Here is a 24,094-nt window from a genome sequence, read left to right as displayed (position 1 = left end):
AGGACTGAGGATAAAGAAGACTGACGAGAAGGTTGAGGAGGAGGACTGAGGAGGAGGACTGAGGACTGAGGAGGATGAAGAGGAGGAAGACCCAGGAGGAGGAGGACTGAGGAGGAGGATGAGGACTGAGGAGGACTGAGGACGATGGCTGAGGAGGATGGCTGAGGAGGATGACTGAGAGGGAGGAGGAGGAGGAGGAGGAGGAGGAGGAGGAGGAGGAGGAGGAGGAGGAGGATGAGGAGGAGGACTGAGGAGGAGGAGTAGGACTGAGGAGAAGAAGGAGGAGGACCTAGGAGGGGGAGGACCCAGGAGGAGGACTCAGGAGGAGGAGTATGAGAACTCAGGAAGAGGACTGAGGAGGACTGAGAAGGAGGAGGACTGAGGAGTACTGAGGAGGATGGCTGAGGAGGATGGCTGAGGAGGATGAATGAAGAGGATGACTGAGGAGGAGGAGGAGGATGAGGTGGAACTAGGAGGAGGAGGACCCAGGAGGAGGACTCAGGAGGAAGAAGAGGAGGACTCAGGAGGACTTAGGAGGAATGAGAAGGAGGAGGACTGAGGAGAACTGAGGAGGAGGAGGAGGAGGCCTGAATAGGAGGAGGAGGAGGGGGACAGGGGGAGGACTGAGGAGGAAGAGGATCGGAGGAGGATGAAGAGGAGGAAGAGGACCCAGGAGGAGGAGGACTGAAGAGGAGGATGAGGATAAGGACTGAGGAGGAGGAGGAGGACTGAAGAGAACTGAGGAGGAGGAGGAGAAAGACTGAGGAGGAGAAGGAGGAGGAACCAGGAGGAGGACCCAGGAGGAGGACTCAGGAGGAGGACTCAGGAGAACTGAGGAGGAGGAGGAGTGAATGGGAGGAGGAGGGTGACTGGGGAGGACTGAGGAGGAGAAGGACTAAGGAGAAGGATGAGGAGGAGGACTGAGGAGGAGGATGAGGACTGAGGAGGAGGACTAAGGAGTACTGGGGAGGATGGCTGAGGAGTGAGGTGGATGGATGAGGAGGATGGCTGAGGAGGATGACTGAGGAGGATGACTGAGAGGGAGGAGGAGGAGGAGAAGGACTGAGGAGGAGGAGGAGAAGGAGGAGGACCTAGGAGGAGGAGGACTCAGGAGGAGGAAGAGGACTCAGGAGGAGGACTCAGGAGTACTGAGAAGGAGGAGGACTGAGGAGTACTGAGGAGGATGGCTGAGGAGGATGGCTGAGGAGGATGGCTGAGGAGGATGACTGAGGAAGATGACTGAGAGGGAGGAGGAGGAGGAGGAGAAAGACTGAGGAGGAGGAGGAGAAGGAGGAGGACTCAGGAGGAGGACTCAGGAGTACTGAGGAGGATGGCTGAGGAGAATGACTGAGGAGGATGACTGAGAGGGGGGGGGAGGAGGAGGAGGAGGAGAAGGACTCAGGATCGGAAGAGGACTCAGGAGGAAGACTGAGAAGGAGGAGGACTGAGGAGAACTGAGGAGGAGGAGGAGGAGGACTGAATAGGAGGAGGAGGGGGACTGGGGGAGGACTGAGGAGGAGGGGAACTTGGGGAGGACTGAGGAGGAGGAGGACTGACGAGAAGGATGAGGAGGAGGACTAAGGAGGAGGACTGATGATTGAGGAGGAAGAGGAGGAAGAGGAGGAGGATGAAGAGGAGGAGGAGGAGGACCCAGGAGGAGGAGAACCCAGGAGGAGGACCCAGGAGGAGGACCCAGGAGGAGGACTCAGGAGGGGGAGGAGAACGACTGAGGAGGACTGAGGAGGAGGAGGAGGTGAAGAACTGAGGAGGAGGAGGACTCAGGAGGAGGACTCAGGAAGAGGACTCAGGAGGAGGACTGAGAAGGAGGAGGACTGAGGAGAACTGAGGAGGAGGAGGAGGAGGACTGAATAGGAGGAGGAGGGGGACTGGGGGAGGACTGAGGAGGGGGACTTGGGGAGGACTGAGGAGGAGTAGGACTGACGAGAAGGATGAGGATGAGGACTGAGGAGGAGGACTGATGATTGAGGAGGAAGAGGAGGAGGAGGACTCAGGAGGAGGACTCAGGAGTACTGAGAAGGAGGAGGACTGAGGAGGAGGAGGAGGACTCAGGAGGAGGACTCAGGAGTACTGATGAGGATGGCTGAGGAGAATGACTGAGGAGGATGACTGAGAGGGGGGAGGAGGAGGAGGAGGAGAAGGACTCAGGATCGGAAGAGGACTCAGGAGGAAGACTGAGAAGGAGGAGGACTGAGGAGAACTGAGGAGGAGGAGGAGGAGGACTGAATAGGAGGAGGAGGGGGACTGGGGGAGGACTGAGGAGGAGGGGGACTTGGGGAGGACTGAGGAGGAGGAGGACTGACGAGAAGGATGAGGACTGAGGAGGAGGACTGATGATTGAGGAGGAAGAGGAGGAAGAGGAGGAGGATGAAGAGGAGGAGGAGGAGGACCCAGGAGGAGGAGAACCCAGGAGGAGGACCCAGGAGGAGGACCCAGGAGGAGGACTTAGGAGGGGGAGGAGAACGACTGAGGAGGACTGAGGAGGAGGAGGAGGTGAAGAACTGAGGAGGAGGAGGACACAGGAGGAGGACTCAGGAAGAGGACTCAGGAGGAGGACTGAGAAGGAGGAGGACTGAGGAGAACTGAGGAGGAGGAGGACTGAATAGGAGGAGGAGGGGGACTGGGGGAGGACTGAGGAGGGGGACTTGGGGAGGACTGAGGAGGAGTAGGACTGACGAGAAGGATGAGGATGAGGACTGAGGAGGAGGACTGATGATTGAGGAGGAAGAGGAGGAGGAGGACTCAGGAGGAGGACTCAGGAGTACTGAGAAGGAGGAGGACTGAGGAGGAGGAGGAGGACTCAGGAGGAGGACTCAGGAGTACTGATGAGGATGGCTGAGGAGAATGACTGAGGAGGATGACTGAGAGGGGGGAGGAGGAGGAGGAGGAGAAGGACTCAGGATCGGAAGAGGACTCAGGAGGAAGACTGAGAAGGAGGAGGACTGAGGAGAACTGAGGAGGAGGAGGAGGAGGACTGAATAGGAGGAGGAGGGGGACTGGGGGAGGACTGAGGAGGAGGGGGACTTGGGGAGGACTGAGGAGGAGGAGGACTGACGAGAAGGATGAGGAGGAGGACTGAGGAGGAGGACTGATGATTGAGGAGGAAGAGGAGGAAGAGGAGGAGGATGAAGAGGAGGAGGAGAAGGACCCAGGAGGAGGAGAACCCAGGAGGAGGACCCAGGAGGAGGACCCAGGAGGAGGACTCAGGAGGGGGAGGAGAATGACTGAGGAGGACTGAGGAGGAGGTGGAGGAGGAGAAGGAGGTGAAGAACTGAGGAGGAGGAGGACTCAGGAGGAGGACTCAGGAAGTGGACTCAGGAGGAGGACTGAGAAGAAGGAGGACTGAGGAGAACTGAGGAGGAGGAGGAGGAGGACTGAATAGGAGGAGGAGGGGGACTGGGGGAGGACTGAGGAGGAGGGGGACTTGGGGAGGACTGAGGAGGAGTAGGACTGAGGAGGAGGACTAAATAAATAAATAAATAAATAAATAAAGTCAATTTTTACAGCACAGCAATATATATCTAAATATCAGATCCTCTGTAATCATAATGTATAAAAAAGGAGCTTTTCTCTGTGCTGAAGGATGAATCAAGGCAGATCATGGTTCTGTTAGCAGGCCACCCTAGTTATGGACAATACATATATATATAAAATAATTAAATTATAATTTAAAATTGTGTCAAGATTGAACTAAAACATAACTCAGGGTAAAATAGACGTATTCCCTTCGTCAAATTAACTATTTACAATACTAAACTTAAACGAACTCCGGGTAAAATAAACGTAATCCCTTTGTCAAACTTGCTATTTACAATAAGTTAATAAATTAATACGGTTGAAAATTATTTCATATTCAATAACAATGTATCATCAATATAATTGATACAAATGAGGAGCATACATAGCAGTGAGAATTGCACATAACAGGAGGACTGGAGGTATGGAGCAATAATGATTGACAGTGCACCTTTCCACTGATGTTCCTAATTTCCTGTAATAGCTTAATAGGCATGGAAATACTTTGATTGCAGGGGATAGATTGGATTCACTTATGAACTGAGATAACTTAACCGAAATAACATAACTGCCTAGATACATTGGCTAGTGTTGGGTGGGATCATGAATTTATCGTAAGAGTTATCCCCTTGGTAATTCTCATCAGTTAGCACCATATTCATAAGAGTTTCTTTGTATAACTTAGAAAATTTCTTAACGTCGTCACACTCTCTAAGGGACTTTGGTAATATGTTCCAGGCCTTAGTTCCTAGATAGTTAAACTCCTTGTGAGATCTTGATTTAGGAGTATAAAGATTGCAGTTTTCTGCCTCACGTGATCCACCAGAAATATACGAGAATTTCCCGATAAAATGCTTTGGACATGTTTCATTGATTATACGGTACATATATGAGCTAAGATGAACCTGTCGTCTCAAATGGAGAGGAAGCCATCCCATATTGGGGGGGGGGGGGGGTGTCATGTCCGTCTATGTCCGCCTATGTCCTGTCCTTTTTGGATTCTATGAGACAACGGACGTGTTTTTTGGGACATTGGCGGACACGGACGGACATTGGCGGACTCGGACCGACATTGGCGGACTCGGACGGACATTGGCGGACTCGGACGGACATTGGCGGACCCGGACGGACATGGATTGACATTGGTGGACATTAGCGGACATTGGTGGACATTAGCGGACAAACATTTTGAGGACTGAAGAGTACTGAAGAGTACTGAGGAGGATGGCTGAGGAGGATGGCTGAGGAGGATGGCTGAGGAGGGTGACTGAGGAGGATGACTGAGGAGGATGACTGAGAGAGAGGAGAAGGATAAGGAAGACCCAGGAGGAGGAGGAGGAGGAGGACCCAGGAGGACCTAGGAGGAGGAGGAGGAGAACTGAGGAGGATGACTCAGGAGGAGGAGGACTCAGGAGGAGGACTGAGGAGGACTGAGAAGGAGGAGGACTGAGGAGGATGGCTGAGGAGGATGGCTGAGGAGGATGACTCATCAGTCCTCAACAGTTCTCCTCCTCCCCGGTCCTCCTCCTCCTCCTGGGGCCTTTTCCTGGGTCCTCCTCCTGGGTCCTCCTCCTCCTGGGTCCTCCTCCTCTGGGTCCTCCTTCTCCTCCTCAGAGGAGGACTGACGATGACTGAGAAGGAGGAGGACTGAGGAGTACTGAGGAGGATGGCTGAGGAGGATGGCTGGGGAGGATGGCTGAGGAGGATGACTGAGGAGGATGACTGAGGAGGATGACTGAGAGGGAGGAGGACTCAGGAGGAGGACTCAGAAGGAAGAGGAGGAGGACTCAGGAGGAGGACTTAGGAGAAATGAGAAGGAGGACTGAGGAGAACTGAGGAGGAGGAGGAGGAGGAGGAGGACTGAATAGGGGGGGGGGTCCAAGGGGAACTTTGGGGAGTTTTGGGGAACTTTTTTTTGGGGAACTTCAGGAAACCTGGGGGACTTTCCCAAAGTTCCCCAAAAAATTATCAATGAAACAAATAATTTTGGGGAATTTTGGGGAATTTTGGGGAACTTTTTTTTGGGGAACTTCAGAAAGTTCCCCAAAATTCCCCAAAGTTCCCCAAAAAAATTATCATGCCAAACAAAGTATCATGCTGCAAGTATCAACAAGTAAGTTAAGATTATACCTTATAATAACATACATGTTAACATTAATGGGTATTAATGTATATTAGAGAAATTTTGAATAATTTTGAATAATTTTGAATAATTTTAAATAATTTTAAATAATTTTGGGGAATTTTGGGGAACTTTGGGGAGTTTTGGGGAACTTTTTTTGGGGAACTTCAGAAATCTTGGGGGACTTTCCCAAAGTTCCCCAAAGTTCCCCTTGGACCCCCCCCCCTGAATAGGAGGAGGAGAAGGAGGGGGACTGGGAGAGGACTGGGGAGGAGGACTGATGAGAAGGATGAGGAGGAGGACCCAGGAGGAGGAGGACTGAGGACCGAGGAGGAAGAGGAGGAGGATGAAGAGGAGGAGGAGGAGGAGGAGGAGGACTGAATAGGAGGAGGAGAAGGAGGGGGACTGGGAGAGGACTGGGGAGGAGGAGGACTGATGAGAAGGATGAGGAGGAGGACCCAGGAGGAGGAGGACTGAGGACCGAGGAGGAAGAGGAGGAGGATGAAGAGGAGGAGGAGGACCCAGGAGGAGGAGGACTGAGGAGGACTGAGGAGGATGGCTGAGGAGGATGACTGAGAGGGAAGAGGAGGAGGAGGAGGAGGACTGAGGAGGACTGAGAAGGAGGAGGAGGAGGAGGAGGACTGAATAGGAGGAGGAGGAGGGGAACTGGGGGAGGACTGAGGAGGAGGATGGAGGACTGAGGAGAAGGATGAGGAGGAGGACTAAGGAGGACTGAGGACTGAGGAGGAAGAGGAGGAGGATGAAGAGGAGGAGGAGGACCCAGGAGGAGGACTCAGGAGAAGGAGGAGGACTGGGGAGGAGGAGGACTGATGAGGAGGACTGAGGACGAGGAGGAGGAGTAGGAGGAGGACTGAGGAGGGGAGGAGGAAGAGGACTGAGGAAGATCAGGAAGACCCAGGGGGAGGAGGAGGAAAAGTAGGAGGAGGAAGCATCTAAATGTTATTTCCATTTTTGTCCGTTTTTGTCCATTTTTGTCCGTTTTTGTCCGCTCTATTTTTTGTCCGTTTTGAAAATATAGGGTACCGAACGGACAAAAAACATGATCCCCCTATAACAGCAAAAATTGAACATTTTATTAAGCAATTTAGGTGTCCATTAATGTCCGCCTATGTCCGCCTATGTCTGCCTATGTCCGCCTATGTCCGCCTATGTCCGTCTATGTCCGCCTATGTCCGCCTATGTCCGCCTATGTCCTGTCCTTTTTGGATTCTATGAGACAAGCGGACATAGACGGACGTGACACCCCCCCCCCCCCCCCATATTTTTGTATACATTAACCGACCTCTCTCTGATGTTTACATCTAGGGCTATTTTAGCAACCTTTTTGTACAATGTACATGATATCTAACTCTCCTAGTCGTTTTTTATATGTTCTTGACCAGATGGTGTCTAAGTAGTCAAAATGTGGCAACATAAGTGCATTAGCAAACATCTTCCTGAACTTAAGAGGGAGAAGTTTTTTTGATCTATACATAGCACCAATTCTTTTGGATATCTTTTTCTTAATGTTATCAATATGTTCATTAAATTTCAATCTGCTGTCAACTATAAGTCCAAGGTACTTATGGGATTTAGTTTCACAGATTACCAAAGTAAGGTCATCACAAATTTCAACAAGGATGGCATCAAGGTTAGGCTTAGAGTCAAGGATCATTAGTTTTGTTTTTTCATTATTCAGGGATAGTTTATTAGCCTGAAGCCATCTGATAACTAATTTCAACTCTTGTTTGATGTTACCATAGTTTCCTCTAGATATATTGTCAAAATATAATGCACCGACATCAGCAAATAGATAAGGTTTAGAAAATAGGCATGCATTAGGCAGGTCATTGATAAAAATGCTGAATAGAATTGGTCCTAATATACTTCCTTGAGGCACTCCAGAGTTCAATGAATGTAAACTGCTTATCCTACTCCCAACTCTAGTTTGCTGTAATCTATCTGTGAGGAAGCTCCTAAACCAGCTCAATGCAGTATCTTTTATTCCATAATGCTTCAGCTTTTGAATGAGAATATCATGGTTAACAGTATCAAATGCCTTTCTGATGTCCAGGAAGATAATTGCAGGATGCTTGGCACTGTTCTTAGCAGTAAATATACGATCAAACAGATCTAACATGAGATAAGGTGTAGAGTGATCTTTACGGAAACCATATTGATGCTCTGAAAGTATTCCCTTTTCATCAAGATATTGAGTCAGTTGGGAGTTCAAAATTCGATGCACTTTCCAAGAATCGGTAAAATTGAGATTGGTCGATAATTAATAGGATTCTCAGTATCACCATCCTTATGGATTGGGGTGACTTTTGCAACCTTGCAGCTGTTTGGCATGATGCCACTGGATAAACTCAAATTAACAAGATGTGTTAATGGAGCAATAAATGCAGGTAAAATTTGTCTAAACACTCTCAATGGTATATGATCATTATAGTGGATTTGCTACAAGGGATACTTGCCACATAGTCTAAGATATTGGACTCAGTTATTTCAGTAAAGCTATTCAAGCTGGTCTCGTTGTCAATCTGCTCATTTTGTAGATAAGATAGAAATTCATTTTCATTTTCCAGCTGCACTTCTGCTTGGATCTTTGGACCTATTTCAGCAAAATATTTATTGGTGGTTTCAGCATCAAGATTGTTATTGATATTGTTAGCTTTAACAGGCAGATTTGATGCTGTCTTTATCGTTTTCCATACACCCTTTAGATCATTCATGGCACACTTGGCTTTCAGTTCTGTTGCTAAGTTAGTCTTCCTATTAATTCTAGAGACAAATAGGTTGAATAGTTTCTCTGCCGTTTATATGCCATCCATAATGAGTCACATTTATTACAGTGTATAAGACCATTTGGATGTATACGTCTGTTCTTGTTGTGTGTTAAAAATTTACGGTAAAGTTTCCCTTTCAACTTCTTACTTTCTAAAAATTCTGGAGATGGCTTATGGATGTAATCACTATGGCACTTAATTTGTTTAATTGGACAGAAGTGATCATAGTAGTGATCAATATGTTCGTTTAAACCATCAACTGCATCATTCAGACTAGTTGAATCTATTATTGGTCTATAATCACAAGTTTCCAAAAATTCTTTAAGAGCAGTAACATTCATTTTGCTGTGATCTCTTATTAGTAACTTCTTGAATTTTGAGGCCTTATGCACATTGAAATCGACAATGAACTTTACGACCTGATGATCTCCTATACAATCATCAAGAACTTTGCAGTCAAGAAACTTGGAGTAAGTGTTTGTTATGACAACATCGATTGTGGTCTTTGTGATTCTGTTTCCTAGTTTAGCAATGCGGGTAATATCTTGAACTACCTGTACCATTCCAAACATTTTCATTGTAATGTCTAATTTCTTATAGTTCATACTGCTGATGTTGTTTTGGTCTATATTTACATCACCCAGCCAAATAACATTCTTACTTCCTATACTCATCATGCAGTCTGTCATATAATCTAAAAATTTGTCAAGAGGACTAAACAACTCAGATCTGTAGAAACAGCAGATGAAAATATTGCAATCTGTAAGATGGATCCAAATAGCCTCGATTTGGTCATATTGCAAAACTAAGTTTAGTTGAATCATTTTAAACTTTATGTGCTCACTGATGAGAATGCCACATCCCCCATGACCATTGTCGTTAGGACGGTCTTTGCGGATAAAAGTAAAATTCTTGGGTAGGTTTAGACTGGCTGAGTCAATATCCGACTTAAGATTTGTTTCATTCAGGCATAAAACATCTAATTTCTCTTTCCAGATTAGATCTTGGATTTCAAGACATTTTGGCATACCTGTTAGTCCTCCCTGCATGTTGCAATGTCCCACTGCAAGCTTTTTGGCATGGTATGAAACTGTGATTTTACTAATGCACGGGTTAATGCAAGAACTGCTGTGAGAGCATGAAAATTTTCCAATTTATGCTGCTATAAACTTGTCAGAATAAGATAAATTGCAGAACTGGCAAATTTGTATGAGATAATAACAAAACTTTCTAAAACTTCAATAAACATGAGGAACAATGTGTAATTATCCCTTATCTAGATGAAATAAATGTTAACAATCTTTCTGAAAATTCAAACTTGCTTATGGGCCCAATACTTCAGAAATTTAGCAAGTCGAATAACACCGCTTGTATTGAGGTGACAGATATCAGATATTTTTGCAGATGGTCTGGCAAAATAAAATTCTTTCCTGAATCCACTTCTATTATAGTTAAATAAATTATGGGTGCTAATGTAATTAAAACAAGAATCTTTGCTACACATATCCTTAATAACCTTATTCAGCTCTGCCACAACATCATTGCGGCCTTTTGTACTCCTGGGAAGAATATTGAGAACATTAATTATTGCATTCGGATACACTGACTTGAGATAATTTAAGAGATTACTTAAGTCACCCGCTGCATCCTTCAGTGACTTTGAGCCAAAATAGACTGTGTTCACATTATTAGTTCCTGTCATAATATAAATAATAGATGGGGATGGAACAGAGTGTAGGTCAGTTTTTAGTTTATTTAACATTACTTTGGCATCAGCCCCAGGATAAAACAGTTTACTAGCACTAACAGTGGACGATGATAACTTGTCCGCATCAAGAAACCTGAACATAGAGCTGCTTATGAATAGGACAGACTTTTGTGAAGCTTTAGCTGACTGTTTGCAAACTGAGAGTGCAGGTGAAGAAGAGTCTGTCAGTTTGTGTCCTGAATGAGGGATGGGTGGGGGCGGTGAACGCAGACCAAACTCAGTTGACTGAGTGATCCTAGGGGGCTTCATCAGTCTTAGGGTGATGCTGATCCGGGGTTCATCACACATTTCGTCTGGCAGTATCTCATGTTGAAAGTCAGCCTGAGACAATTTGGACATGATGAAGACATCTCCATGCTGAAGCTGCACAGAGCCCACAACTTCATTGCTGCCGTTTGATCTAATTTGCAGTGTTCTCGTCGCACCAAGTGAAATGGTTACAATATCAGAGTGTTCTACAATACATGATTCAGAATCGCTATGAGCTGGCATGAACTCTGCTCCAGTTTCATATAGATTGACGAGAATACTATTGTGTCTGAAATTGGGTAATATCACATTAATGTAGGAGCTGAGTTTAGCAAGGTAGGAATCATTGTGTACACTTTTTGGGTCATGTGTTGCACCTGAATACTCATAGGGAAAGTCACCAAAATAAACCGATTTCCTGTTTTTAAAACCGTGACTGAACTCAAGTTCTTCCATTAATAGATCAAGTGAAAATTTAGAGAATGGACCATCATCTAGTAGGGTAACTGGTTTCACTGGTGATGGGGAACAAGTTACAGATATATTCATTGGCCCCGGTGTTATAGGATCGTAGACAGGGGCAGGGACCAAGTTTGGATATTTGTCTCTGGGCTTAGGGGTGTTGATCCGTGATTCACCAGTAGCAGTAGATACAGGGAGATCAGACACATCATCCTTGTCTGCCATAACCTCGTTAACAACAATCTCACTGATAACAATCTCGTTTCCAACAACCTCCTGTGGAACAACCTTGTCCACGACATCGTTGTTAACAAACAAACTGTCCGATACAACATCTTCCACAACAATGTCATCTACATCAAACGCTTCTACTTGATTGATAACAACGTGTGACTGAGGGGTAATGGTTATGATCTCACATTCAATCTCCTCTGATAAGTTTGGCAGCAAATTTTCACACTTAAAACTCTGTTGTTGTATTTGAGTTTGATCTGATATGAGACTATCATTGTACTGAGCAATGAGATCACTAGTTCTGATAATTTCATTCAATAAAGACAACTTTTTTCTAAAAAGTCAATCTTGATGTCTTTTGACAGACAATTGTTACAGTTCTCTGATTTTTCAGACTGGAATGAAAAGTTCAAATGTTCTAAAGGGCGCTCACAAGAGTGGAGACTAATGTCTGAGCTCTGATTATTCGACATAGTTATATTATCAAGAGTTCAATGTTCAGAAGCACAATAAACACTGTAAACGCAATACCTTCAGTCCAGATAGTAGTTTTGATGAGAATAGTTTTGATGAGAAGGAGGAGGATGAGTAATCTTTAAGTACACTCACAGCAGTCCTTTGCACGTCAACACTTACGCTCGTCTATCATATCTCATACCTCAATAAATGTATTTAATTGTAGTTGTGAAAATAGTTTAGAACTCTGATGATTGAGGAGGAAGAGGAGGAGGATGAAGAGGAGGAGGAGGACCCAGGAGGAGGACTGAGGAGGAGGTGGAAGAGGAGGAAGAGGAGGAGGAGGAGGATGAGGAGGAGGAGGAGGAGGAGGAGGAGGAGGAGGAGGAGGAGGAGGAGGAGGAGGAAGAGGAGGAGGAAGAGGAGGAGGAGTCTCCAAAAGCTGTGTCTCCAATGTCTCCAATGCCCTTTAATATCCATTTTATGTCCCTAATGTCCCCAATGTCCCCAATGTCCCCAATGTCTCCAATGTCTCCAAAAGCTGTGTCTCCAATGTCCCCAATATCTCCAATGTCTCCAAAAGCTGTGTCTCCAATGTCTCCAATGTCTCCAATGTCTTTGTCTTTTTCGAAAAGATAAGGTGCGGGAGACATTGGAGACATGTCACCCCCCCCCCCCCCCCCTTTATAGCAAGAATCTTAAAACTAAAGGGGATGACAATATAGTATAGCTTATGGGTAAGAATGGAAAATTGAGGGCTAGGTTAGGATTTGAAAGGTTTCTTGGCACTAAATAAAGTCCCTTGATGGCTGCTACAACTTTAGATCTCACTTCTTGACCTCCCTCCAAAGTCATAACTTGAACTGCGTAAAGTACAGATTTATGTGCATCAATATGATGATCTTCAAGGTTCGTTTTCCCTTGGTCTGTCATCAGAGTTTCCGAATCTAAGAATGTTTGGAGCAGGATTCTTAATGTACCATCATCAATTAATCTAAGCATTGATTCTTTACTAACGATAGCAAAGACAGAAGAAATGATGAGCAGCTGAGTTAGACTTACTCTCAAGTCACTGGATGGGAGTGTATTACATTTCATTTTACACACCATATATTCTAAAATGTTATCCAACTTCTGGTGAGTTGAATGTGATATCTTACTTCTACAAGGAGCATGTGTGACAAACATAGTAAAAAAAGTCTAGTATTTAGCTCTCCTCATCCAGTTGGATGGATGTCAACTGCATGGATGATTCTGTCAACAGATTCATTGTTCAGTACTGTCATCCTTAGTTCAAATGGTAGATGCTGTGAAACCAAAAACTGTATTAATTGTAAACAATATGCTATCAATTGAGTTCTTATTGGATAGGCATATTGGAATTTGGACCATAGGCTTGTTCATCAAATCAAGGGTAGTGGGAACAATTGGCAAAATGTCCATGGGATTCACAAGTTCTTCTTTCATCCAACACAGTAAATTTGTGCTCTTATATACAATCTCTTCTTCGATGCAATGAGTGGACACATTTTTTCTAAAGAAGGCTTGGGATGAACATTTATCATGAGAATAACATCAACAATACCCTCTTTCATCATCCAACGTTTAATTTTTTGTTTGTCCTCATCATTGTATAGGTGTGTAAAACGTTGGATCAGTTGCATTAAAGTCAAAACATGCAGCAAACTTCTTGAATTATTAAGGATTCCTTCAGACAAAGCTAAGCTGTAATGTGTTATAAGCATAATTTCCTTTACCTTATCATCATGTTTCTTTGCAAATGAGCAAATGTTTACCATGAACAAGATCTGTAGAATTCTCTCATACATCAATTCATTCACCATAGCTCCGAAATAAATAAATTGCTCTACATAGAAACATCTGGCCTGATCCTATCACATTGTGGTCCCCAGGGGTTCGGTAAAGCCCTTACAGGCAACTGGGTCCTTTTACCAGCCACAATAAAATTGGTCATGCCAGTACTGTCATAAACTGTAACCAACTATTTAAAAATTAGATATCTTTTGCTAAATTTTAAAGTTTAAGTCATAGAGCAATCTTCTTAATTTTAAAATTTTTAAGAATTATATTTTACCCTAACTATGATGTGGTGGCATTTCATACTTAACTAAATTTCAACTTTGAAAGTAAATAGATTATTAGTGACAACAAAATTATAGTTTAAGACATCCATTCTGCATTGTGTTTCCAATATTAGAATTTATGATATGTATTGATTGAATAATTGGTAATAAATTTAACTTTTGTTTTATTAAACTTTTGTTTTATTCATCATCCAGAAAACACGCCACAAGGACCATTGCCAGCTCCAACTTCTCATTCACCAGCCAGTGGTAAGTGTGTTCAGAATATACCAGTGTTGCAAAGTAAAAATTGTGTATTTCTTGTACATTTTTTAGTGTAAATTAATCTATTAATTTATCACTTGTACACATAAGTAAGTAAGTAAGTAAGTAAAGATTATGACATAACATCATCACAAGTGTCTACAAAATATCATTGCACTAAATAGAAAAAAAATTAAAATAAATATATTTTTCCATCAACATTAATAATTTATCAAATTTAATTTTATTAATTAATAAAATCTAATACATTATATATATATATATATAAATAATTCATTAAAACTTCCCAGTGGAATAAAGATTTACAAAACACTTCTTTGCACAAAAGGATGAAACCAAAGATATTAATTATGTCTCTCCTTATTGCTTAAATAACTGGGTCCTTCAATTTTCCCTAAAACTTCATTTGAAACATTCCAAAAGTAAAAATCATTTACACTTGCACTGTTTTGAGAAATCATTTCTTTCTTAAATCCTTTCAATCTAACTTTAAAGCTTAAAACTGTCGAGCAGTTCTTGATATCTGGAGGGAGTTTGTTTCAATAAGGAATGACTCGCTCCAGAAGAAAAGAAGACTGGAGATTCCTAACTTCAGTTACACTCTTACTTCATCTATTGGTTGAAACAAGATTAAGACCAGATCTGCTCATTCTGAACAAACCTGATCCATATTCAGTCAAACCACTAGTTTCTTTAAAAGCTTCGATAAGGTCCCCATGTACTCGCCGCTCTGCCAGCGTTGTCAAATTGAGGATATCCAGTCTATGGCTGTATGGAAGAGTACCCACCTCATCAATAAGTCGGGTAAACCGCCTCTGGACGCTCTTTAGCTCCAAAACAGTCCCTAAACTTCCATGAGCTGCAACTGGATTCCACAATTGGACACAATACTCAAAATGAGGTCTTATCAAAGCTTTATAAATAGCTATCATTACAACCTGTTCTCTAATAACTAAATTCCTTACAATCCAGCAGATCATACGATTTGCTTTAGAAATAAAATTATTCAAACAATATACACATAATATAACAATGACCCTATATAAAATCTATCCTTTAAGAATTAAAAAAGTTTCCTAATCAATCAAAAATTACCCTTGGCCTTGTGGCTCCAAGTTAAGATCTAGACTGTTTATATCAACAATGTTTTTTCTTGCACCTCTGTCTCCACGGAGAGAAATCACTGTTGTTCTTAGGATTTCAAAGCGAAGGCGCTTTCTAATGTATCCTACAGCATCCGAGTACCTCTGGCCAGTGTGGTACTCCATCTTACTGGCCAGCTTCTTAAGCGTCTTTCAGCTTCACCACCCATTCCACCAGAAGTCGAGAAAACTAAAGGAGTGAAGCTTCCTTTCTCCACTTCAAGAACCCTTGCGTTGTAACATCGCTTTTTCTCATTTTCATGGGACTGGTACATCGCTGGGATCGATTTGCTTGCATTGGAGGGGCTGGGGCATGAAATACCCTTACGTCAACAAAAAGCCCTCTCTGAAGAATTCCGAATCGATCTTGCAGAAATGTCCAGCCTAGCTTGGTCTCCTAGGACTGTTCCCTTTGGTAACTCTAGACCATCAACTGGAAGAAGAACTGGCTCAGTCTGCACATCCTTGCATTTCACAGTTCTCATTAGTTCTGCAAAGGTGTCTCTCAGCGAATTGTGTCGCAGTGACACATATCCACCGAGTTTGCAGATGAGCGCATGGTTTGCTGAGTATTTCTGGCCACACGTACATGTCTTAGGGCAGTCCTTTAAGTTCAGGTTGAGAAAAGTGTGTCAAACAGAATATGTACATTCAATTAAATCAAGTGTTGCAATTGGCAGAGCACAATTCATTGCTACCAATAATTTTTTCAAAAACATTTTAACAAAACACATGATCTACTCCATTATAGGGGCAGGGATGAGGTTGTATGAAACTTCTGATAGCTGAATCTCACGTTTGGTGTCCACCTTCTTTCCTCGGTACCCTCGTAAAGCAATAAGAGTTGTTCTCAACATTGCAAATCTTATCCTAGTTCTCACGTGTCTTACTACATCGCAGTACCTTTCCTTCCTTTTTCTTGCAATGAGGTCTGCTACTCTGTTGACGAACTGCTTACACTCTTTAGACATTCCTCCAGATGTGAGGAATACAGCCGGGGTGAAGGTAGCCTTCTCCACATTCAACACTCTCTCCAAGTACTCGTCCTTCTTCTCCTTCTCGTCACAGGTCACCTGTTATAGTCTTGGGGTTGAGGCAGTCACCCTCATTTACCTTCTGTAGCTGGGGTTCAACTTTTACATCATGACATACCTCACGAAGGAGATTTGCCATTGTGTCTCTGATGTTGTTGTGGGTCATTATCACGTAGCCCCCTAGCTTACAGGTGAGAAGGTGGTCAAGATCACTTGTTTTCCCACATCCACAGGTGATGGGAGTGTTTGGTATCCACCAACTGTAGCGTAAGCAGACACTGTCTCGAAACTCCTCTTTGTTCAGAGTGTAGCCATACTGCTGAAGTGGCAATGTGTTAAGCCAACTGGACGCTCCCTTTTCTCTTGCTGCTAGTAATGCTCTCTTAGAGGAGGTGCCACATCTTTCAGCTATAGCAATAAACTTGGCTTGGAGCTCGGAATTCTTCAATGTTTTGATCATTTCTTTCCCCGATTTGGTGAGGGTACTGGATGCAGTGTAAACTTCCTGTTGGTCCACTATTGCTTTTGTTCAATAAAACAAGATCCCAATCCTCCCAATCTTATTGGTAGACTTAACACGTCTCTTTCTAAGTCTGAGATCTCCCTGCCCAGCATCTTTGGCAGGAGCTTTTGTCTTATCTCATGTTCTAGCGGCTCCATGGCTTCAGAGATGTGGGGCACAGTCCTTTGAACAAACTTCCATCTGTGTTGGATGCCAGAGATGTAGGCTGAGTAGGCTGCTTGAGGCTCAGATTCTGCAATATCAGCTAGCATCTTGATGTCGTCACACCACCCTTGAACCTTATCGGTAATGTACTGATCTTTGACACCTGTATTGCCAAGTACTGCTCCAAGATGCCTGGTACCTGATGTTATTTGCATATTGAACTCTCCAAACAGTGCCAAACAATCATCTGAGGGTCCTTTACTACTAGAATGCTCTTAGATGGATTAGGAAAATAACCATACTTGGGTCCTACTTGGAGCAACTCCTTCCACCACTTATACACTGCTTCCAATTTCCCACCAGCAGCACTATCATCTGCAAACCACACTTGCTTGATGATGTTTCGCAGGCGGTCAATAAGTGGCTTGGTGCTAAGAGCATATCCACCAGGTTGTATCTGAGAGCTATTGCGTCTGAGAACTGTTGTTTATTCATCAGATATCCATACACTTTTAAAGGTAGTGCTTTAGAGATACATGCTTTTATCTGTTCATTCCAAAGCAAGGAGCTATGGGTAATAACCCCCAAATCTTGTTCATGTGCAGATACTTCTAGTTCTACTCCATTTACAATATAGTTTAAGTTAGGATTATTATTCACATTAATATGAACTACTTTACACTTGGCAGGATTGAAGTTTAAGTGCCAAATACTCTCCCAAATTTCGAGTTCTAAAATATTGTTATTTTATTATGATAAAACCACTTCTGTAAAATGGTTATTTTGACTTTAAATATTTGAACTAAATACGAATTGATTGTGGGTATAAAATAAAATTTTGTTTCTAATTTCATTTTACTTTAGTCATGACTAATAACAAAATTGTTACTCTTACATGTTATGCTTACCTTTTGCTCTGTCTGATGTCAAACTAATGTGAAACTTCTCAAACTGATCAATCAATGTCTAAACCCTGCGTCTGTTCTTCCGCCTTCTGTTGTTCTCCTTTGTTCTTATACTGTTCACTATCAAGTCTACTGTTCCACTTATTTCATCCATTCAATTAGTCCATAACTGCCAGTGATGTGATTGTGAACAATCTCTATATGTACGCATAATTGCACAAAATCATGAAATTTCTAACAGAAATTATGTATTTTTAATGCTTTAAGTTTAATGTTAACAATAAACTGTAGAAGTACCAAATAAGATGTAATTAACCATCAAAATTTCCTGATTATTCAGCTCAATCAAGAAGGAAATACGCGGGCCCGTGGCATTAAGTAAAATACAATTTTTTTTTTAAGTAAAATACAATTTTTATTTTCCACAGAAGAATCAATACATATTGAATTATAAATATCCGATAATTCCATTAATAATCATTAAAAGTTGCTTTGTCATTTGTAAAATCAAAAACGAAAAGCCCTACGCTGAACGCGCGCGGCATTTTTTCTGCAGCTGCCTAGCTTCAAGCTTGTAGCCGCTAACATCAAAGCCGCCGCGCGCGCCCAGCGCTGGGGTGCATTCTCATTAACAATTAAACTTGGTCAAAGATATTTATATACAATTCCTAAATTAAATCAATAATCATGTTAATATGAGTATTCAACACTACTCGACAACAAATATTTGCCGGCCCATCGACGATTCAGTCGCCGAAACAAAAATCAAATGTTTGCTTTTTCGTTTCGGGGACTGTTTGAACTCAGTACTATATCCGACTAATCACACTTTATAATGGTTAAAATACAAAGTAAAAAGATTTTCCTCGATGGGCCGGCATTCGCAACCGCGAAACGTTTTGAGTACGACAAACGATGACACCACCACCAGCCGTTAATTGATAAGTCCATGGGTGACGGGATAAAGTTAAAGTAAGATGTGTAATTTCATATTGCCTATCACCTATCACCTAAGTTACTTTGCATATACTGCTTCTAGTTACACGATAGCGATCTCAGTTCCCAATAACGTGTGACCCAACAGAGGGGATTGTGGAAGGACACGTACATTTTTCATTAACACGTGCCCTGATTACCCCCTCCGTTGAGCTACTATACGGGGAACGTTGACCGCCAGTCTGTAGTCAGATCGTTAATAAATTATACTTTAAAATTGGTTGCCGGGTGATGGTGTCAGTGAGAGACGTTAAGTTAGGTGAACATTGGTACAAAAATATAATAATATAGCAGTTTATCTCAAAGTTAAAATCACTATTTGTTAAAGTATTCAAAGTCAAACAGTTCTATTCAAAAGAACAAAGTCCGAGAGCAGAGAGAAGATTTGAAGACTATACACGCATATGTGGGGTTTAAATTTGGTATTAGTAATTTTAGGGTTCGACCGAAAATGTTGGTCGGTTGGTTAATAGGGAGCAGTCACTGTCATTAGAATTATCAGATTAGGAGCAACAATTAGAATCAAATTGGACATATTGTGTATTGTGTATTGTGAAATCAGTGAAACCTAGAATGGCGGTAAAATGCTAACGCGCCTTGTTATGCGCGCTAACATACTAGCTGCTGAAAATAAAGAAGTATATGCATGATAATGTCGTTTGGTGGCAGCGCCTGCCGATACCTGGATTATATTGTGTTTAACTTAGAATTCAGTGAAATTTTTGTCATTCCATTCAGCACCATACCTGTTTTGGGCATTCATCAATGACTTTTGTAATTTATTCTTAACAGAAGAACAAGAGGAATTAAAATTAAATTGGCCCGTTAAAAAGTAACTATGCTTTTCACTTCTATATAATATGTTAATGAAGCATTTTTAAGCAACACAGGGCTTAGACCAAAAATATTTACTATGCATTTCTTTGTTATGAACACAACTGGTTCCCTTTGCCTTCAATATTCCCTACATCTATTTCTAAAAGTTGTCTTTTCTCAATATTATTATTATTAAATCTAAAATAGCTAATAATTTAATAAATTATTAACAGGCCCCTTAACGTGGGCAATAATATACGCTTTCTCAATACTTGCGATTTTTATGTTAAGGAGTCTACCAAACTTCTATTTGCAAAACATAAATTACTAGCTGTAGAGAACCTATATAGACTACGTTGCCTAATGGAATTTTTTAAGATAATTAAGACAAGAGTACCAATTTCAATGTTCTCTTTGTTCACCATATCTCATAGGAAAGACAATATGTTAATCACACCTTCTCCAACTAAACAATTCATCTATAAATCAGCGTGGCTGTGGAATGAGTTTTGTAAAATTGGCTCATTTAATTTTAATTCTCTTGTTCTTCTGTTAAGAATAAATTACAAAAGTCATTGATGAATGCCCAAAACAGGTATGGTGCTGAATGGAATGACAAAAATTTCACTGAATTCTAAGTTAAACACAATATAATCCAGGTATCGGCAGGCGCTGCCGCCAAATGACATTATCATGGATATACTTCTTTATTTTCAGCAGCTAGTATGTTAGCGCGCAAAACAAGGCGCGCTAGCATTTTACCGCAATTCTAGGTTTCACTAATTTCTGGGCCACAATACACAATATGTCCAATTTGATTCTAATTGTTGCTCCTAATCTGATAATTCTAATGACAGTGACTGCTCCCTATTAACCAACCGACCAACATTTTCGGTCGAACCCTAAAATTACTAATACCAAATTTAAACCCCACATATGCGTGTATAGTCTTCAAATCTTCTCTCTGCTCTCGGACTTTGTTCTTTTGAATAGAACTGTTTGACTTTGAATACTTTAACAAATAGTGATTTTAACTTTGAGATAAACTGCTATATTATTATATTTTTGTACCAATGTTCACCTAACTTAACGTCTCTCACTGACACCATCACCCGGCAACCAATTTTAAAGTATAATTTATTAACGATCTGACTACAGACTGGCGATCAACGTTCCCCGTATAGTAGCTCAACGGAGGAGGTAATCGGGGCACGTGTTAATGAAAAATGTACGTGTCCTTCCACAATACCTTCTGTTGGGTCACACGTTATTGGGAACTGAGATCGCTATCTTGTAACTAGAAGCAGTATATGCAAAGTAACTTAGGTGATAGGTGATAGGCAATATGAAATTACACATCTTACTTTAACTTTATCCCGTCACCCATGGACTTATCAATTAACGGCTGGTGGTGGTGTCATCGTTTGTCGTACTCAAAACGTTTCGCGGTTGCGAATGCCGGCCCATCGAGGAAAATCTTTTTACTTTGTATTTTAATCATTATAAAGTATGATTAGTCGGATATAGTACTGAGTTCAAACAGTCCCCGAAACGAAAAAGCAAACATTTGATTTTTGTTTCGGCGACTGAGTAGTTGATGGGCCGGCAAATATTTGTTGTCGAGTAGTGTTGAATACTCATATTAACATGATTATTGATTTAATTTAGGAATTGTATAAAAATATATTTGACCATTTGACCAAGTTTAATTGTTAATGAGAATGCATCGCAGCACTGGGCGCGCGCGGCGGCTTTGATGTTAGCGGCTAGCTACAAGCTTGAAGCTAGGCAGCTGCAGAAAAAATGCCGCGCGCGTTCAGCGTACGGCTTTTCGTTTTTGATTTTACAAATGACAAAGCAACTTTTAATGATTATTAATGGAATTATCGGATATTTATAATTCAATATGTATTGATTCTTCTGTGGAAAATAAAAATTGTATTTTACTTAAATTGTATTTTACTTCATTTGAAACATTCAAAAAAATATGATTCAAATGCAATATTATGATGAAAGGGATTGCAACGTGTACCAAATCAATGAATCATATAATATGATATAGTTGTGTAAACATCTATTACATATATATATACAAATTATTACTAAAATTTGAAATTTGACAGTTGTGAAAGGCAAGCCTTATTGGAAGTTGTCATACGTTGTATGATCCGCCGCGCACGAAGTGCGCGGCTCCCCCTGTATCGTCAGAACGATAAAGTGAAACGACCGTGGGGGTCGCAACGTGATACAAATTGGAAGGTCCTCACAAATTTTCAGAATTATCTCATTCGATTCAAGGAACTGCAGATATGACAAAATAATACAACAAAAATCAATGAATTTTGTCAAATTACGCGACTTTTACAATACACCTACTTTTGCTCCAAAAGCCGCGCACCATCAAATATTTTTCATACGTTGTATGACCCGCCGCTCACGAGTGCGCGGCTCCCCCTGTATCGTCACTCGTCGGGACGATAAAGTGAAACGACCGTGGGGGTCGCAACGTGATACAATCAAATATAGCACGCTTGGCGAAACTCACTGATCATTCCAAAAAGGTATAACAAATTTGATACTGTGAAAATTCTCACAGTCTTTAGAAAACAATGGTACAAAAATTTTGAAAATCATGCACAGGCTATCAGGCTATCATGTTCATAAACATAGAGATTAGGCGGAATGACAGGCTGAGCGCGGCCCAGTAAATCCAAGCAAGTTAATTTTTATTGTGCACCTCCTAGCTAGATATAACTGCGCCTTTTTGAAATATCATTCTTTCCGTACGCATACGTTTCGTTCCTTCACCAAAAGATAATATAGTACTAAACAACATGAACAAAATTAAGCAAGCCATATAGATCATGCATATTTGATATTGCATATACAAAATCATATATGCATCCGGCATATTATATATATAGTATTAGTAGTTGACCATTGTTAATGATCTGGCCCGGCGCGCGGTACTTCGTAGCTCGTGCCATCGGGCTCGTGCCATCGAGAAGAAAGCGGCGCACGCTACTAGACTTCGAAGAAATTTAGACGAGTAACATCCGTCAATATTAGTAGTAGTAGTAGTAGTAGTTTACGGAAGCTTTCTTAGCTTTCCGTAGTGCCCCCAACCTGCTTTCAGATATGGGGTCATATAGGCCCTCAGTTTCCACCCGGTGAACTTGTATCACGAGGTGACCCCCACTGTCGCTTCACTGTAGAGTTTCTACGATACAGGGGGAGCCGCGCACTCGTGCGCGGCGGGTCATACAACGTAGGATACAAGGATACAAGGATACAAGGATACAAAAGTGATAATTATTTTATTGAATTCACAATAGTTATAATTCTGAAATAATTTAAGGTTACACAATTCTAGTTATTTACAAATGTGTAGGGATAAAATAGAAATGTCTTATAATACTATTTTTCTATAAATAGATCGGATTTGTAGATTTCGATCTTATTTTGAGGTCCTATGTCATTATGCATTGGCCAGTATTTGAATGGAAATCTGGGCTCTTATAGTAGGTTGTAAATTGTTCGTTCACAGAGAGAATTGAATGGATTGCTCTTGCTGTGGCAGTACATTTTGTAAGGTCTAAAGTTTTATCGGATAGCAAACCTAGCTAGGTCAGTAATTTTTTAGGATGGAAGTTAAATTTTTCTCTAACTGAGGAGTAGAGTAAACAGTCAGTTAGAACATGAATTTGGTACTAGGGGGGTTTCGTAACGGCCCCTCTCAATGTAAAGATTGTGGCAGCTAATACGAAACCTTGTTAAGCTTTTCCGAGCATCGGGGATTTTAACCACTCCTAAGTATGTTTCTGGTTCAAAATCATGTTTAATTTGATTGTAGAATTATAATTTAGGTGAGGATGCCTTGGCAGATTTCCAGGTATCCACAAATTCGTCCCTCATGTTGTGACTGATTTTGGTAGAGAGCTTGGATTTTGAAGAGGATGAGTGGGGGAAGTTATATTTGGTGAGAAGATTAGAGATGTTGGTGTACCAAGGAAGGCCCAACATAATCTGCTCGTGGAATGCAGCGGAGAGAAGTTCATTTTCAGTGCTTTCAAGGCGACTATAGAAATCTATTGCAAGTTTGCAGGCTTCAAAGAAGAGGGGGTGGCGCCCACTTTCGCCCCAGCAGCCTATATTTGATGCTTTTGAATGGACAGACAAGGACCACTTGATAAACTTAAGCTGGAATCTTTCATAGTGGTCTTGTGAGATGTACCTGAGAGTATGCTGGGGGTTGGCTTTGCTATCTGTTTTGGAGAGGTATCTCATGGTTTTGGAGTGAGGACATAAGATTTGGCAGCCATAGAGCAGTATCGGTTTTATTAGAGAGTCAAATAGAATGTTTAGAGAACGGTGAGAGAGGGCATCTTTGACGATATTGCCTTTGAGGCCATAGAGAGCACGGAGAGCCTTGGCCCTCAGTTCAGTATTTGCTGCTGTAAAAGATCCATTTCTGTGGAATATAATGCCAAGATAGCAGTATTTTTCGGTGTGTTGGATGGGCTGGCCTCCCAAAATGAATGTTTCATAGGA

The 24,094-nt window shown here is 42.0% G+C and overlaps 1 protein-coding gene across 6 annotated transcripts in view; it reads right to left on the bottom strand.

Moving 5' to 3' along the window:
• Positions 1-24,094, bottom strand: part of LOC134822979 (chitinase domain-containing protein 1-like) — a 133,424-nt gene that overhangs the window by 95,311 nt on the left and 14,019 nt on the right. For 2 of the 6 annotated variants that reach the window (XM_063834277.1, XM_063834280.1), the window contains exon 1: positions 11,817-11,862. The exons of 3 other annotated variants lie outside the window; for them this stretch is intronic. The gene's annotated coding sequence lies outside the window, so the exon portion shown is untranslated. Of the gene's footprint in view, positions 1-11,816; positions 11,863-24,094 lie in introns of those variants that run through there. One more of the 6 variants, XM_063834275.1, reaches the window with a different exon arrangement.

The sequence above is a fragment of the Bolinopsis microptera genome, chromosome 11, assembly GCF_026151205.1.
Source record: "Bolinopsis microptera isolate Bmic1 chromosome 11, MBARI_Bmic_1.0, whole genome shotgun sequence".
Classification (NCBI taxonomy): Eukaryota; Metazoa; Ctenophora; class Tentaculata; order Lobata; family Bolinopsidae; genus Bolinopsis; species Bolinopsis microptera.
Note: the sequence above shows the minus strand (reverse complement) of the source record. Positions and strands in the feature narration are given on the sequence as shown.